The 18,525-nt window shown below is 33.9% G+C and overlaps 1 long non-coding RNA gene across 1 annotated transcript; it reads right to left on the bottom strand.

The window, feature by feature from the left end:
• Positions 1–6,568: 6,568 nt before the first annotated feature.
• On the bottom strand, positions 6,569–10,885 carry LOC135686338 (uncharacterized). The gene is made up of 2 exons (XR_016143821.1): positions 9,584–10,885; positions 6,569–8,442 (listed from the first exon to the last, which is right to left on the bottom strand). It is a non-coding gene; the product is annotated as an uncharacterized LOC135686338 (long non-coding RNA).
• Between the last annotated feature and the right edge of the window lie 7,640 nt (positions 10,886–18,525).

The raw sequence follows: 18,525 nt of genomic DNA on the forward strand, positions 1-18,525 counted from the left end.
TCGGCCAAGAAATAGGACAATCGATAATTCTGGCTGATTCAATTAATGCCATCAAAAACCTGATCTGGTTAATTTCCTTGATCAGGAGCAATCGCGGGGCAAATCACTCTTGAAAATGATGTACGAGATTAACAATCACAAGTGATTAATTTGTGATTAAATCAATTTTGTGTGTGATTAATTTGATTTTTTAGTGATAAAAGTGATTAATTTTCTACTAATTTTTTATTCTTTAGAAATTAAATCATAGATTCAAAAGTGCTCTTAAACAATGTCATGCTCAATAAACGTCGTCAACGGGTTTGCAACATACTGTATGAAGTTGAGAAAGAAAAATTAGCAGCTCAGCACAGGAATGGATCCAGAAAAAATTTGACCGTTGTAGACTTACAACGAAAAAGGTACAAAAGTTTAATAACATCAACAACGGAGGAAAAACATTGAACAGCTGTTGATCACCTTGCAAAAGACATTAAGGCAAATCCATGTTTCTGTTCTGTGGACTGCTATTTTTGTCATAAGAATTTGAATATGCTTCAAGAAAGCTATTTTTTCTGTACAGTAGCATTAGTAACATGAATGCAAAAAGCCTTGGATTAAAAACAGTGAAAAGTTGTTGATCACTTTGAATGAGAAATTAAGGCAAATGCATGTTTTCTGTTCTGTGGGCTGCTACTTTTGTCATAAAAATTTGAATATGCGTCAAAAAAGCTATCTTTCCTGAACAATAGCATTAGCAACATGGAGCCAAATAGCCTGGAATGAAAAAACGTTGAACAGTTGTTGAACACCTTGTGAAAGACATTAAGACAAATGCATGTGCTCTGTTCTCTGCCCTCGAAAGTGATGTCGGTATTGAGAAATTAAACTGCCATTCCTGAAACTTTCACCGATCTAAAAAATTACAAGTTCCAGAACTTGATTATCAAACTTTATCTGTGGAAATGACAAGAATCTGACATGAATCATCTCCCATAAATGTAACAGTTGCAACTGCGAAATCCGGAACTGTCTGGATCTGCCCCTATAGCAATGGGTGAAAATGACTGCTATCAGGCGTGGTTTTCGGTCAGATCAACTTCAGCGGCATTTGGGCAACAAAAACAGCTATGGTTGTTTCAGTGACCCCGGCGTCATAACTAGGCCTTAATTTTTTTGCTCCGTTGCAAGGTACTTATAAAAGCTTGTTGTTCCCGAGCGTGTGTTTGCAGATTTTCAAACGTGTTCATGAAAAGATTGGAAAAACATGAAAGGGAAATTCTAAATATTGAATTTTTTAATAACATATCCGGATAAAAGTGGGCAAGGATTGTAATATTTGTTTTGAGTAACTTTTGTGATTAATGTTATACTCCGTGATTAATTTGATTTTTCTTTTAATGTGATTAATTTTTGATTAAAGTGTGATTATTCTTTAAAGCGTACATGATTTTAAGCAGTGATTTGCCCCTCGGGAGCGATAGCGATATAGTTTTATTTCACTTTCGTTATTTTCAGCTGTGTGAGGGAGTAAGTAAAGCTATCTCTTCACACGGAACTGATTCAAACACGACTGAAAGGCTGGGTTTGAGATGATACTATGACGGAGGAGAGACATTTTATGCTTTAATACCTTTATCATAAGATAATATCAAAAACCTATATTGGAGCAGCTCTTTCAATTGCCTTTAGAGACAAGCAAACACTTCTATATTCGAAAAGTTTCTTGACAGCTGAATAAAATTGAGCTTATCATTTAACAATTTATTTTGTTTAGACAGGTGAAAAGCTTTGTAACTTTTTGTAGAAGTTGGATGGTTGTCAGAAAAGTAACAGACGAAAATTCTGCTTTGCAGGGTAAAAGTTGTACTTTATGGAAAAACAGTTATGAAGAGTCTCTCTAGATCTGGTATGATCGTCTTACTGGTTTCCAATACAGTCTTGTCAATAATCAATATAGCACTGAATAACATTCTGTGCCGCACAATTCTGAAACTTGGTCTTTTGCGAAATATCGCTTACCATTTCATCTTAAGTTTGGCGATATCTGACTTTATAATCGGAATCTGTGTGCAATCCTTGCTGTCAACGCATTTTTTAGCTCACCTTCTTGAATCAGAAATTACCGAAGAACTCCACACGGCATACAAAGTGTGTTACGTTGTCTTTGGTCAGTTCTCTGCCATCTCGCTGGTCATGATTGCTTTTGATCGATATCTTCACACAAAGTATTTGGATTTTTACAATGCCCATATGACAAAGAAAAAGTCGCTTTGCATGATATTAGGAAACATCTGTACAAGCATTGTATCTGGTTTTATGTTCTTTTTTGGTTCAAGGCATGGAACAATTTTCTACGTTGTTACTGTTTTAACGATTCTATATTTCATTATCGTTGCAATGATCCTTGTCTTTTACGCAAAGATATTCTTGGCTTTTCGAAATCACGTGGTGACTTTTCAATTCCCAAATCAACATCGTGCTGATCTGCAGCTTCTCAAAGGGATTTTTGCTATAGTGGTCTCTATAATGATTTGTTATCTGCCTTTCGTTTCATACAACTTTTTCTTCTACTATAAAGCCAAAGCTACAAATGCTGACGAAGAAGACAGACACAAATCACTTATCTACGCTTGGCTATTTCAGATTGCTTTGTCAGAATCGAGCATCAATTCAATGATACTGTTATTATCTAACCGTAAAATGAGAAGGCATCTCAATTCGATGGTTTGCAGAAGACAAACTAGTGTTTAGAGAGTTTATTTTGTCTAAGTCTAAATATGGTTAGTGTTTAGAAAGTCTAAATATGGTTAACTTGTATTGTTGTTTGCAGCTACCAGGCAAGATCTTAGAACACCCATATGATAATAATTTCATTTTTGCGATTATCTACTCCTGTAATTATTGCTGAGTTATCTGAATTATGTTTGACCATGCAATAAGATTTGCTCGACAAACCTTGCGCAGAAATTATTGTGTTGTCCAGATATTTCTTGGTGAAAAAAGCCAAAAGCAATATGTTTCTCTGCCAAAAATTACAAATAATGAGATAAGTCATCTAATATTCAAATTGATATTATGTTTACGTGAATTGATATTGATATTTCATTAAGATTGTTGCTTCATATTTTAACGCTGAAAACTGAGTTTTTTGTTAACATGTTCGTGCTTGCAAATAGTTTACTTATAGCCAGAAGTATTGTCTTAAAGAAATCATGTGTTTTGATAAAAAGATGTGTTGACTGTATTCATCATTTTCTCTCGGTTCCTTCTCTGTTAAGAGGTTTTCACTGCTCATCTATCATTTCTTTTTGCAAGAAAACTCCATATTTGCCAAGATAATATTTTGAAAAGAGAATTTGATTGATATCTTTACAAATTGTTTTCAAATTTCTCCTCGGCGATACAGCTCCTTGTAATCATAGTGACGTCGAAAATATGCCCAAAAAGAGCGATGTTCTAAACAATGTTTGGCACTTAAACACAGTGGCGGCTCCAGCCCGGGATAAGTGGGAGGGACAAAAGGGGGTCTGGGACCAGGCCCTTTTTGACCGCGCCCTTTTTCTGCGAGAAGCATTTTATTTCTTAGGAAACACTTCTTGTCTCCCAAGAACTGTCATTTAATTAACCGTTGATATTGAACACTTTGGCTTGAAACTTAATTTCAAAGTTTTGAAATTAGAAGTTTTACGTATGTTAAATTAACAAAAAACCTATAATCAAGTGTTACTAGTAAAAACTTTTAAAAAGCTACACTGTCACGAAATCTAATGCAACGATCTGGTCAAGGTACAAAAAGTTCACAAAAGCTTTTGACGGGATACAAATTTCTAATCGATAAACCAAGTTTTTAGCTGTTTAATATTATGGACTATAAAATAGGCTTCCTCGATTTGATGGCAAAATGTTTTCGAAGATTTGATAAGTCAAATCTGTTGGAAATACCTTTCTCGCTGCATATTAAAAAAAAGATTTTATAGGATTGTAGACAATATTAAGAAAAAAGGACGGTAATCTACAAAATTACTGACAAGGTGATAATTGTACATGGAAAATAATGTTATTGCTTCACACCAAAATCAGCTTTTGACGATCTAGATAACGTACATACCCCCTCCCTCCCCGAAGTTTTCTCATCGGGTTGGCTAGAATCTCAAGGGCCAACTTCGTAAAAGAGTACGGGGGGGGGGGGGTACGTTCCGCCACTGTTTGAACATACCCTCTTTGATGTGTTACCCCATAAAATATATATAAAAACAGTAAACAAATTTGTTGTGCGCCTTCCTTGCGGTATTGCGCCTTAACAGCTGTCAGAAACATGGATATGATGATATGATACCATTCTGTAAAGAAGGCACATTGTAATGTGTTATTAACGCTCTGGGTAGAATTTAGTCGTGAAAAACAAACACTGATGTCCATGACCTTTGACTTCCCTTTGGTACTGAGTGGTTGAGGAGAATCATTTTCTGTGTCTCAAGAAAAAAGAGATGCAGAATGTTGGTTCTCGACGATAGTAAATGACCAAATATGCGTTTGGTACCGCAAAAGTACCTGGTATGATATGATATGTTTACGCTCTTCTGTGCTTTTTTCAGATAATAACTGACCAAAGAATATTTTAGGAAAAAAGATACGTTGCGAAAAGTTTGACAAAGGTATCAATACAAGAAATGAGCAATTGCCAACTGAGATAAATGTTTTGAAAGTATTTGAATCACAACAGTCAATTAATTTTATCAACTGATTGATAAAACGAGTTTAAACGAGTGTAACGTTTCACGATATACCAACTATAAACTAAGCTTAGTAAACCATTATGTGTAATCTACATAAAGCAAGGAAATGTTAATTGTTCTTTGATTGTAGTCATATGAAACAAACTCCATTCTTTATCAAAATATGAACTTTCATGAATGTCAGTGACAACTTGTAACTTTTAATGATGCAATTGAACAACGTTGGTAAAGCAAAATAATCAATCCTCCGTGAATCTTAAAGGCAATCTTTCGCCTACCTGATTGGCTAAGAATAGTAGAGTTCTTTATAAAGAGCATAAATAGTGAAATAAAATTCTTTATTCCTTTTGTGGCTATAAAAATGGATAAAGATGTTACGCCTATTTGGATTTGATGAAATCTTCTTTTGTATACTTTATGCAACCAACAGAAATCATTGACCAATCAAAGTTGCTATTATACGCGGATTTCCATTAGACGAATTTTGAGATGATCGTCATAAAACATCGCAACGGCACTTGTACAGTTGCAAAATATATTTCTTCCTGACGAAAATTTGCTACCATTTTGTTTTTGACGAAATGTTAAAAGTAAGGTATAAGTAGCAAGTATTTCCTTTTCTTCCCAGTTTTCTTCTAAAGATGCAACATTGCGTTTGTAAAGAGAGTCGACATTAGATTGGCAGGAACAATGCAAAAAACAAGGAGCAATACAACATAAAATGAATCTCAATTTAAAACCAAAAATTTCAGTAAAGAAAGCTTGTCCTTTACTTTTAGAAGCTTGCTTTTTCATAACGTATTTGCTGATATCGAATTGCTCCTCGTTGATTTGCGTTTTTTCCCTGTTGTTCATCAATCAAATATCATCCTAATATACAAATATTGATTGCCTTGGCTAAGCTCAGACTTTCAGAAACGAGTCACACTTTTACATATACATCTAAAACATTTTTAGACAAGACCTATTGGTGGCTAATTTCATCGTCAAGTTGCTTTTGAAAAAATGATAAAAAGTATCTCCTTAGTTTCTTATTATAGCTAATGAGAATGGTTGAATTTATGCATGGTTCCAAAAGTAAAAGTTCAAACAGCAACAAATATACTAAAAGCATTTTAGAACTGTCATTTACATAGAAAATTATCATGTTAAACAAGATAAAAGGCAAATAGCAAACAATCAAAGATAAAACTATGGCAACAACTCCTTTCAAAAGCAGCAAATCGCTGCGATGTCTATTCGACAGCTGAGAATTTTCAACACGATTCCGAAAAGTGAAAATTAACTTTTTGTACAATAGAATTACAAAGAACATTACAGTTAAACCTAAAACAGTCAGTACAATATTGACATAAAAATCAACTTTCAGCAATATACTATACCCAGACATTATCCCGAGCACTATGCTTATGCTTCCATTTCCGAAAATCAACAAGAAGACTTTCCTCTTTGTCATGTATGCATTGTAGAAATTTAAATGCCTTATATGGAGAAAGCGATCGAAGGCTATTGTTAGCAGCATCTTCGCTGAAAATAGGCCAAAAGTAATGTAGCACACTTGAAGAAACAAATAATATACATTGCTTACAATCGCTCCTTGAATCCGCAGAACCAGTATGACTGTTGTGCTGCCATTCACAAACACTCCAATGCAAAGATCCGAAATGGACATACTCAGGATGAAGTAGAAAGTGAAGCTTCTCAAAAGACGTAGTTTTAGAATGGCACGGCATAGGAATATATTCATTAACATATTTAGTACCATAATTATCAAGTTTGTGACTAGGACTGCAGTGAATTCGGCTTTAGAAAGTTCTTGATAAAGCAATGTTCTTGATGCTTTGGGAAGAGTCATTTCGATTATTGCACCAAACGTGGCTCAAGTTCAAACCAACTTTTGCGTCTCATCAGAAAACACAAAAATCAACGCAATTTGATTAAACTCAGAACGTGGTTTGCTACAAAAAAAATTAAATACAAATTAGCAGTTGATAAAAGAAAATAGATAGTCAATATGAAATAGGTTAGGCCTAGTAAGAAATACATGAACAAAACGAATATCTTATGAAAAACGAAAGCTAATATAATTAACAATAACAAATTACTTACAATCTATTTGCCTCTATAACTGTATTTGCATGACCAACTAACTGTACACGTGCCGCAACTTACAAGTCTTCCGCTTTAGAAAAACGCCCTCCGTGTCTTTTAATTCAATTCTCCGTGACTTGTAGTTCAATGATATACCGGAATACAACGCCCAAAAAGGTGTGCACAGCATATATAGTTGTGGAGATTGGGTACAAGAATATTAACAAACAAAGCAATAAACAAAGCAACGAAAGGTGAGAAGTAAAAGTTAGTCAGCACGTGCATAAATTAAAAAAAGAAACAAAGAGAGTCTTGCAGAAGTTAAAATGTTGCTGTCCCTCTGGCACAACTTTGCACGTTTCAAATCGATCAACCCCTCCGTAGAAAATTGATGCTATAAATGTTTTTCCTAAGTAGAACGTTGTTCTCTCTCTTTCTTTGTCAGAGCAAAGGTCTCCTTCTCTTCAAGAATATCTAACAGCTAGCGATTCAGAATTATTTCAGCTACTGCCGGTTTGTTTGTTTTCAGACTTTTAAAGAGTTCTGCCAGAGAATAACATTTGTTCAGCTTTAACAGTTTGTCTAAAGAAGCAAAGATTGGACAACGAATACTCAAAGAAATGCAAAGTAAGCATCCGCCGACTGTCAAAGATTTATTGCTTGTAAATGTTTCCATCGACTAACAATAACAAAGAAATAATTTTTTATTGATAACTTATCTCTTTGACGTTTTTGTGCAAACGTTGTCACCTGCCATTCATAATCGCGAATTGTTACGATAGCGACTTAGACCACTGAAAAATTTTGTAAACTTGGTTTAACTCGTATCATGGATGGGCTTTTTCTCTGTTCATGGGCTCCGACATAGGTTGGAAAGTGGGGAAGGGGAGGGGGGTAAGGGGAAATTTAAAAATTTGACAGCCATAACATAAGGTTTTAGAAAAAGCTCTGTTGTTTTGCAAAAAATTAGGGGATTATGGCCCTCCCTCCTTCGTCGCAGGCCCTGCCCTGCACAGCTCCAAAACATTGCTTTCGGATTCACTTTTGGGCCTCCAACATACCTGCCTTCCAGATCAGTATGAAACGCAAATCTCAAAATTATCTTATGCTTATTGCAAATACTACTATTTATTTTCATTATCGTTGCGAGGCAGACATATTTTTACTCCATTAAATCTTGAGATAAATACCTATCAAGATTTTTGACATACCTAGCAGTACTAATTGTTTTGCCAAAGCTTAACATTACCCAAAAATACCAAATAGGGCACCAAAATGAGGCAAACATGAACATAATTAATGACGAATTAATTGAAGACAGGATGCAAAAATGTATCGATCTGTTGCGACCATTGCCAGCATCAGGCTAGCAAAATAACCAAATGAAATATAAAAATGGCAATAATTTTGTCCATTTTTTATAAATCAGGGAAGACAGTAGAATTCTAATTTCATCGGCTACTAATTTTCACGACACATAATGAGATTTAATGATTCACTCAATGCCATAACAGTTACATTCAGAACCAAGGCTGCAAGCAATTCTCTTTCTACCATGCTCTGATAGCAAAGCTCTAAAGAGACATTGACATCGCCTTCTTGAGCAAGTCTTTGTATCCTCGTGAAATTCCAGCTGTGTAAAAAGGATTTAATTTTCACTTGGTTGGATTTTTATTTCCAAATTTTCTAACAGATTCATTTCGATTTCAATGGATGCTGGAAAATTCAATTTAAAGATGTTACTGGGCTGGATTTCCGCAAGAACTATAGAAACGTCTTTTTTATTATTTTTCGGATGAAGCAAATTCATTTGAGATTTTACGAATCAAAGCACGACAGTGTTTAATCCTCCTAAACATTTAAAGATAGAAAGGAAAAGAGGAAACATAAAAAACCTAAGTACTTTTCGCTGACATTTGCACAGAGTATAAACGTCAGATAATGACTAAAATTGTCCGTCAGATAATGACTAAAATTGTCCGTCAGATAATGACTAGAATTGTCCGTCAGATAATGACTTAAATTGTCCGTCAGATAATGACTAGAATTGTCCGTCAGATAATGACTTAAATTGTCCGTCAGATAATGACTAGAATTGTCCGTCAGATAATGACTTAAATTGTCCGTCAGATAATGACTAGAATTGTCCGTCAGATGTACCGGTTTGTACTCTCTGCAAGTATTGAGATATTTCCAAAAGAATTGACTTATCAAATCTTCGAAAACAGTTTGCCATCAAATCAAGGAAGCCTATTTTATAGTCCATAATATTAAACAGCTAAAAACTTGGTTTAGCGATTAGAAATTTGTATCCCCTCAAAAACTTTTGTGAACGATTTGTATCTCGACCAGATCGTTGCATAAGGTTTCGTGACAGTGTAGCTTTTAAATGTTTTTACTAGTAACACTGGATTATAGGTTTTTTATTCTTTTTACACACGTAAAAATTTGAATTTCAAAATTTTGAAATTAAGTTTCAAGCTAAAGTGCTCAATGTCAATGTAAATTCATTGTGGCGCCCCTGATATTTGATCGGCAATTGCCCCCTTGCCCCCTTCCAACACGCCACTGGCAATCATTAATGTTTTAATAGGAATAAAAGGTAAAAACTAAAAAACCAATGTCTGAATAAAATTGTAAAATTCATAATGGAAAAATGAGAAAAAAGGAGATAAGGAGTAGTCACTACCACCTGGTTACAGCCTCAAACTCAAATGTTTGTATTCTGCCTGTGCTCATAAGAAAGTGAAAAGAGAGAATCAGATATATCTTACTTGATTCTCAATCTTCCACTCTTCATGTTTCTTTATTTTGTTGGTTTTTTGCAAATTTCAGGTGGAAAACAATTATTTCTTTGTTGTATCTTGTACACTCCAGCTAAAATTAGCAGGTGAGAGAAATTCAATCGAATAGCATATGAATAACTTACGCATTTGAGTTTTTCATGAGCAACCAATTATCAGACTAAAAAAATTGACCCACGTTGACAGGTGGCTAATATAATGAAGACTGAAAATACAGTAAAATATCTTTTTATGTTTGAAAAAATCATTTGAAGGTGATTATCATAAGAAAGAAGAAATCTGTAGAAATCATTCTATGTAGAAATTTAAAGATTTATCAATTGAAATTCGAGCGTTAGACAAAGTCGACTGGCTCAGTGGCTTTAAATTTTCCCAATTCGGCCGATAACGCACTTCAACTTAAGCGCTATCTTTTCAACTTTAGTAAAGAATCTTGACAATAAAATATTGATAAAAAACAGGAAGTTCGGGTAAACAGCTTTGTAAACTATGTATATATGTAAACTTTTCTATGTGTCATGCAAATAAATTCCTTTTGTAATGATTTTTATGTAAAGTTCAATTTAATATGACAGGTGTAGCTGTAGAACTCTTATTTTATAAACATACGCTGGACTATATTGTATAAAATCTCTAGTATGAATCCACGTAGCGATGAAGAATTACCTTTTAATTACATAAGAATTGTCGTGACTGTTCAATTTTGGAAAAATTACAACTTGTTTTATTTAGCCAGCAAGCTTTTACATAAATGTAACTCGTTTTCGAGTTAATCAGTAAGACGTAATAGAAAATGCAAGAAATGCGGAAAGCTGGTTTTATGCGTTCATTCCTGTCCTTATGTTGGATTGTAAGAACAACAATATATTTTATATTATAAGATGGTAAATTTAATTTTTTTTGAACCATTGAAGCTAGACAATATTTTGCTATTGATGGACAATTAAGTCTCGCTGCATTTTAAAAAAAGATTTTATATCATTGTAAACAATATCAAGAAAAAAGGACGGTAATCTACAAAATTACTGACAAGGTGATAATTGTACATGGAAAATAATGTTATTGCTTCACACCAAAATCAGCTTTTGACGATCTAGATAACGTACATACCCCCCCCCTCCCCAAAGTTTTCTCATCGGATTGGCTAGAATCTCAAGGGCCAACTTCGTAAAAGAGTAGGGGGGGGCGTTCCGCCACTGCTTGAACATATCCTCTTTGATGCGCTACCCCATAAAATATATATAAAAAATAGTAGACAAACTTGTTGTGCGCCTTCCTTAACAGCTGTAAGAAACATGGATATGATGATATGATACCATTCTGTAAAGAAGGCACATTATAATGTGTTATTAACGCTCTGGGTAGAATTTAGTCGTGAACATTTTTTTTGAAAAACAAACACTGATGTCCATGGCCTTTGACTTCCCTTTGGTACTGAGTGGTTGAGGAGAATCATTTTCTGTGTCTTCAGAAAAAAGAGATGCAAAATATTGGTTGTCGACGATAGTAAATGACCAAATATGCGTTTGGTACCGCAAAAGTACCTGGTATGATATGATATGTTTACGCTCTTCTGTGCTTTTTTCAGATAATAACTGACCAAGGAATATTTCAGGAAAAAAGATACGTTGTGAAAAGTTTGACAAAGGTAGCAATACAAGAAATGAGCAATTGCCAACTGAGATAAATATTTTGAAAGTCTTTGAATCAAAATAGTCAATTAATTTTATCAACTGATTGATATCAAATGATTGTTATCAACTGACAACACGAGTGTAACATTACACGATATACCAACTATAAACTAAGCTTAGTAAACCATTATGTGTACTCTACATAAAACAAGGAAATGTTTATGTTCTTTGCTTGTAGTTATATGAAACAAACTCCATTCTTTATCAAAATATGAACTTTCATGAATGTCAGTGACAACTTGTAACTTTTAATGATGCAATTTAACAACGTTCGTAAAGCAAAAAAATCAATCCTTCGTGAATCTTAAAGGCAATCTTTCGCCTACCTGATTGGCTAAGAATAGTAGAGTTCCTTATAAAGAGTATAAATAATGAAATAAAACTCTTTATTCCTTTTGTGGCTATAAAAATGGACAAAGATCTTACGCCTATTTGGAATAGATGAAATCTTTTGTTGCATACTTTATGCAACCAACAGAAATCATTGACCAATCAAAGTTGCTATTATATGCGGATTTCCATTCGACGAATTTTCAGTTGATCGTCATAAAACATTGCAACGACACTTGTACAGTTGCAAAATATCTTTCTTCCTGACGAAAATTTGCTACCATTTTGTTTTTGACGAAATGTTAAAAGTAAGGTATAAGTAGCAAGTATTTCCTTTTCTTCCCAGTTTTCTTCTAAAGATGCAACATTGCGTTTGTAAAGAGAGTCGACATTAGATTGGCAGGAACAATGCAAAAAACAAGGAGCAATACAACATAAAGTGAATCTCATTTTAAAACCAAAAATTTCAGTAAAGAAAGCTTGTCCTTTACTTTTAGAAGCTTGCTTTTTCATAACGTATTTGCTGATATCGAATTGCTCCTCGTTGATTTGCGTTTTTTCCCTGCTGTTCATCAATCAAATAACCATCCTGATATACAAATATTGATTGCCTTGGCTAAGCTCTGACTTTCAGAATCGAGTCACATTTTCACATATACATCTAAAACATTTTTAGACAAGACCTATTGGTGGCTAATTTCATCGTCAAGTTGCTTTTGAAAAAATGATAAAAAGTATCTCCTTAGTTTCTTATTATAGCTAATGAGAATGGCTGAATTTATGCATGGTTCCAAAAGTAAAAGTTCAAACAGCAACAAATATACTAAAAGCATTTTAGAACTGTCATTTACATAGTAAATTATCACGTTAAACAAGATAAAAGGCAAATAGCAAACAATCAAAGATAAAACTATGGCAACAACTCCTTTCAAAAGCAGCAAATCGCTGCGATGTCTATTCGAGAGCTGAGAATTTTCAACACGATTCCGAAAAGTGAAAATTAACTTTTTGTACAATAGAATTACAAAGAACATTACAGTTAAACCTAAAACAGTCAGTACAATATTGACATAAAAATCAACTTTCAGCAATATACCATACACAGACATTATCCCGAGCACTATGCTAATGCTTCCATTTCCGAAAATCAACAAGAAGACTTTCCTCTTTGTCATGTATGCATTGTAGAAATTTAAATGCCTTATATGGAGAAAGCGATCGAAGGCTATTGTTAGCAGCATCTTCGCTGAAAATAGGCCAAAAGTAATGTAGCACACTCGATTAAAAAAATAATAAACATTGCTTACAATCGCTCCATGAATCCGCAGAACCAGTATGACTGTTGTGCTGCCATTCACAAACACTCCAATGCAAAGATCCGAAATTGACATACTCAGGATGAAGTAGAAAGTGAAGCTTCTCAAAAGACGTAGTTTTAGAATGGCACGGCATAGGAATATATTCATTAACATATTTAGTAACATAATTATCAAGTTTGTGACTAGGACTGCAGTGAATTCGGCTTTAGAAAGTTCTTGAAAGAACAATGCTTTTGATGTTTTGGGAAGAGTCATTTCGATTATGGCACCAAATGTGGCTCAAGTTCAAACCAACTTTTGCGTCTCATCAGAAAACACAAAAATCAACGCAATTTGATTAAACTCAGAACGTGGTTTGCTACAAAAAAAATTAAATACAAATTAGCAGTTGGTAAAAGAAAAATAGATAGTCAATATGAAATAGGTTAGGCCTAGTAAGAAATACATGAACAAAACGAATATCTTATGAAAAACGAAAGCTAATATAATTAACAATAACAAATTACTTACAATCTATTTGCCTCTATAACTGTATTTGCATGACCAACTAACTGTACACGTGCCGCAACTTACAAGTCTTCCGCTTTAGAAAAACGCCCTCCGTGTCTTTTAATTCAATTCTCCGTGACTTCTAGTTCAATGATATACCGGAATACAACGCCCAAAAAATCGTGTGCACAGCATATATAGTTGTGGAGACTGGGTACAAGAATATTAACAAACAAAGCAATAAACAAAGCAACGAAAGGTGAGAAGTAAAAGTTAGTCAGCACGTGCATAAATTAAAAAAAGAAACAAAGAGAGTCTTGCAGAAGTTAAAATGTTGCTGTCCCTCTGGCACAACTTTGCACGTTTCAAATCGATCAACCCCTCCGTAGAAAATTGATGCTATAAATGTTTTTCCTAAGTAGAACGTTGTTCTCTCTCTTTCTTTGTCAGAGCAAAGGTCTTCTTCTCTTCAAAAATATCTAACAGCTAGCGATTCAGAATTATTTCAGCTACTGCCGGTTTGTTTGTTTTCAGACTTTTAAAGAGTTCTGCAAGAGAACAACATCTGTTCAGCTTTAACAATTTGTCTAAAGAAGCAAAGATTGGACAACGATATTCAAAGAAATGTTCAAAGAAATGCAAGTAAGCATCCGCCGACTGATTTATTGCTTGTAAATGTTTCCATCGACTAACAATAAAAAAGAAATAATTTTTCATTGATAACTTATCTTTTTGAGGTTCGTGTGCAAACGTTGTCACCTGCCATCTATAATTGCGAATTGACACGAAAGCGACTTAGACCACTGAAAAATTTTGTAAACTTGGCTAATCTAAATAATTTACATCGATTCAACTCGTATCATGGATGGGCTTATTCTTTGTTCATGGGCTCCGACACAGGTTGAAAAGTGGGGGGGGGGGGGGGGTGAGGGGGTAAGGGGAAATTTGAAAATTTGATGCCCATAACAAAAGGTTTTAGAAAAAGCTCTATTGTTTTGCAAAAAAGTAGGGGGTTATGGCCCTCCTTCCTTCGTCGCAGGCCCTGCTCTGGTTCGCTCCAAAACATTGCTTTCGGATTCACTTTTGGGCCTCCAACATACCTGCCTTCCAGATCAGTATGAAACACAAATCTCAAACTTATCTTACGCTTTTTGCAAATACTACTATCTATTTTCATTATCGTTGCAAGGAATACATATTTTGCGAGGAAATCTTGAGATAAATACCTGTCAAGATTTTTGACATACCTAGCAGTACTAATTATCTTGCCGAAGCTTTGCATTACCCAAAAAAACCGAATAGGCTCCAAAATGAGGCAATCGTGAACATAATCAATGACTCATTAATTGAACACAGGATGCGAAAAATTTATCGATCTGTTGCTACCATTGCCAGCATCAGTCTAGCAAAATGACCAGACTAGCAATAATTTTGTCCATTTTTTTAAAAATCAGGGAAGATGGTAGAATTGCAATTTCATCGGCTACTTATTTTCACGACACATAATGAGAACTAATGATTTACTCAATGCCATAACAGTTAACAAATATTACAAAACATGAATGGAATATATGGTACAAGCTACCAAAAAAAATTCAAACTTATATCTCAAGCGATTATTGAATATCTCAATAATTTTTGAGTGACTCTCGTACATTCAGAACCAAGGGAGGCTGCAAGCAATTCTTCTTTACCATGACATCGCCTTTATTTCCAAATTTTCTAACAGATTCATTTCGATTTCAATTGATGCTGGAAAATTCAATTTAAAGATGTTACTGGGCTGGATTTCCGCAAGAGCTATAGAGACGTATTTTTTATTATTTTTCGGATGAAGCAAATTCATTTGAGATTTTACGAATCAAAGCACGACAGTGTTTAATCCTCCTAAACATTTAAAGATAGAACGGAAAAGAGGAAACATAAAAAACCTAAGTCAGATAATGACTAAAATTGTCCTTCAGATGTACCGGTTTGTTGTTTATCAGATAATGTGGTATTTCATACCATGGAATTTTACAAGATATTGACTAGACCAAGAAACTCAAAATAACAATTTCAGATGTCTCTTTGAGATGGGTGGCAAGAATTTGAGGATTCTCGTGCATAACATGAAAAATCTTTGGGGGCGGAATTAATTTCTAGCGAGACTTATTGATGAAGGACTATGTACAGTGGCAACTGCTTAAATGAAAAAATTCGAATTTTTTTTTTGAAATAGCATTTAATATATAAAAATAAAAATATAATAAAGCGTGAGAGGCATATAAAAGAAACTGGAGCTTATAAGTAAAGTTACTTTGATCAAGAATAATGATTTCTTTAGAATGAGGAATTTCTATGGAAACTTGAATGTGCTTGAATAGTAAGGGCCAGTAAGCTGTTTACGGTTGTTAGATAATTTTCTTCGATCAGATGTTTTATGCTAAAGAAAATAAGGTTTTTATACAAGAAGATACTTCCAATTGGCATGAAAAACTATTAACAACAAAGGCAGGACAAATACAAAAAAAATTGGGCGGTTCGCAAACAATTATAAATTATAAAGAGGATATTTTCAATCAAGTTTCTGATCTAAAATTTCTAGGTAGCAATGAAAGAAATAATGCAATCTAACTAATTATCGAATCTCGTTCATATCAATATTGACACTGACGCAAAGAATTACTTTTGGTCAACTATAGTCTAAATTCTTTGGTTGAATGTTTTTCTTTCACTGTAACATATCAAGTCAATAAAATTGCACGTAGACAGCCCAAATGTGGTCTCTCATTACAATGTGACCAAGGCTTCAAAAAAGCACATCCTATGCAGTAGTTTTAGATAAAATTAGACATGATCCAAGTAGAGAATGAATTGCTAAATTCACTTAAGTGCTTATGAAGGTGCGTTAATTAATTAAAGTTTAAAAGAAAAATTAAAAATTACAGCGAAATCTAGTATTAAAGAGGTAAAAGATACGAACAGCGTCTCTTGCATCTGGTTTCTTGTTTTTAGATGCTCAAAATTGGAAAATTGGTTTTTGATGCATTGATACAACACCAACTAAAGGGATTATTGACCCTATTTTATATACATTTAACTGGTATCTGGGTTGTTGCTAAGCTAAGCGTACCCTGGGTACAGAGACTCAGAGAGTCAAAGAAATACTGAGGCTTGGTTACCCATGGTATGCTAAGCGATGCTACTTCTCATCAAAGTTTTCTTTATTGTAAATCATGACGTTTAATCAAATATGGACTTTGTCAAAAAGACAGGGTTTTGGACCAGCTGTGCAAATTTGAATCTATATTTCATTGCTATCGCTTTAGATATGGATAAAAGATGGCAAAATTAGAATGAAAACCTTTGTGAGTCATTATTAGTTTTCATTTCGAAGATAAATAAAATGAAAGTATACTGAAATAATAAGTATAGATCTCAAAAAGAATTCTGCGCAGATGACGATCAAATAAAATTGAATAAATTCAATAGAATTACTTAAGTTGTGCATAAATGGTGCAGATCTGATCTTATTACACTACCAATCCCCTCTAAATTGAATTTACTTCATCGCCATCTTGGCGAGCGATATCTCGAATGGAACATATGCAATTAAATTAATACATCTCATTTATAAACTGAAATCGTTTGAAAGTAGTCCATTGCCTCTACCTATCGTACTTTTTACGATTTGGCACTTTGACAATAGGAGTCGAAAGACTTTGGTAGACATTTTGTACCATGTTGCACATTCAAAGTCGACTTGGTGGTATACCATGTTGAGGTTGATTGGAAGAGAGCAAGAAATGTTGAATAAGATGTGGTGAATGAAGACTTGCAGCTTACAGCATTTGAAAGTCAAAACGACTGAAATTCTCAAAATCTTCAATATGTTTTCAGTTTGAATAAAGGCCTACCTTAGCAGCTTTTAGATCAAATAAGCTTCCGAAGCACATTTCCAGTCATTTACGGCATGTCTTTTCATCATTTAGAGTAATTTCAACTGGTGCATAACAGAAAAACTGAAAAATAGCGTTTAATTCTTAAGTTTGACTGGTATTGAAATTTGAATTAAACATCAAGCTAGTCAAATGAAAATTTTAGGAAACACCATTTCATAAACTTTTCATTGAAGGTAACAAAAATGAATCATTTTTAACTAGGGCTAAGAGAATCAAATAAAAACTCTTAGGTAATAACCATGTTTACCAAAAATATGTATTGTTGTTCAAGTAGAACATTTAAACAGCTTAGGTTTACTCTGATACAACGCTTAGAATAAAACATGAAGATTTAGCAGGCTATTTCCTTCTATTTAAAGAATCATGAACTCAATTGTATTTCTTATCGAATTGATGATAAAGACTTTCTTCACTTTGTCTATGTTGCTTGTCTATGTTGTTTGAGCCTAAAAAGTTGTTGTCATAGCAACTATGCTTGACAGGAATATCACTACTCTCATCATCCAATTGGTTCAGCTAAACTTTCTTAGACAAGTGGACACATACTTCGCAAAGTAGAACCACAAATGAACATAACGAAATAGAGACAGTTTGATTGTATTCAACATAAGAGATTACGTACCCAACAGTAAAACCTTTCTTCTATCAACTAAAAATAATGAACTTTAGAATAGCTCTTGTCCTTTACTAGTTCTTATTAACCAGCTATAAAAAACTATCCCCTTTACTTACGAAGCGTCCAAAAAAAGTGTATTCTAGCGCAAAGATCAATAATGAATATTCACCCCTGTAACCAAAATGTTTCTAGCTTCCAATAGCAAAATATGGTCTAGCTTCAATGGTTTAAAACAACTTGAATTTACCATCTTATAATATAAAATATATTGTTGTTCTTACAATCAAACATAAGGACTGGAATTAACGCATAAAACCAGCTTTCCGCATTTCTTGGATTTTCTATTACGTCTTACTGATCAACTCGAATAAGAGTTACATTTATGTAAAAACAAGCTGGCTAAATAAAACAAGTTGTAATTTTTTCAAAATTGAACAGTCACGACAATTCTTATGTAATTAAAAGGTAGTTCTTCATCGCTACGTGGATTCATACTAGAGATTTTACATGATATAGTCCA

This window comes from Rhopilema esculentum, chromosome 6 (assembly GCF_057945365.1).
Source record: "Rhopilema esculentum isolate cy_ngs chromosome 6, ASM5794536v1, whole genome shotgun sequence".
NCBI classification, from domain to species: domain Eukaryota; kingdom Metazoa; phylum Cnidaria; class Scyphozoa; order Rhizostomeae; family Rhizostomatidae; genus Rhopilema; species Rhopilema esculentum.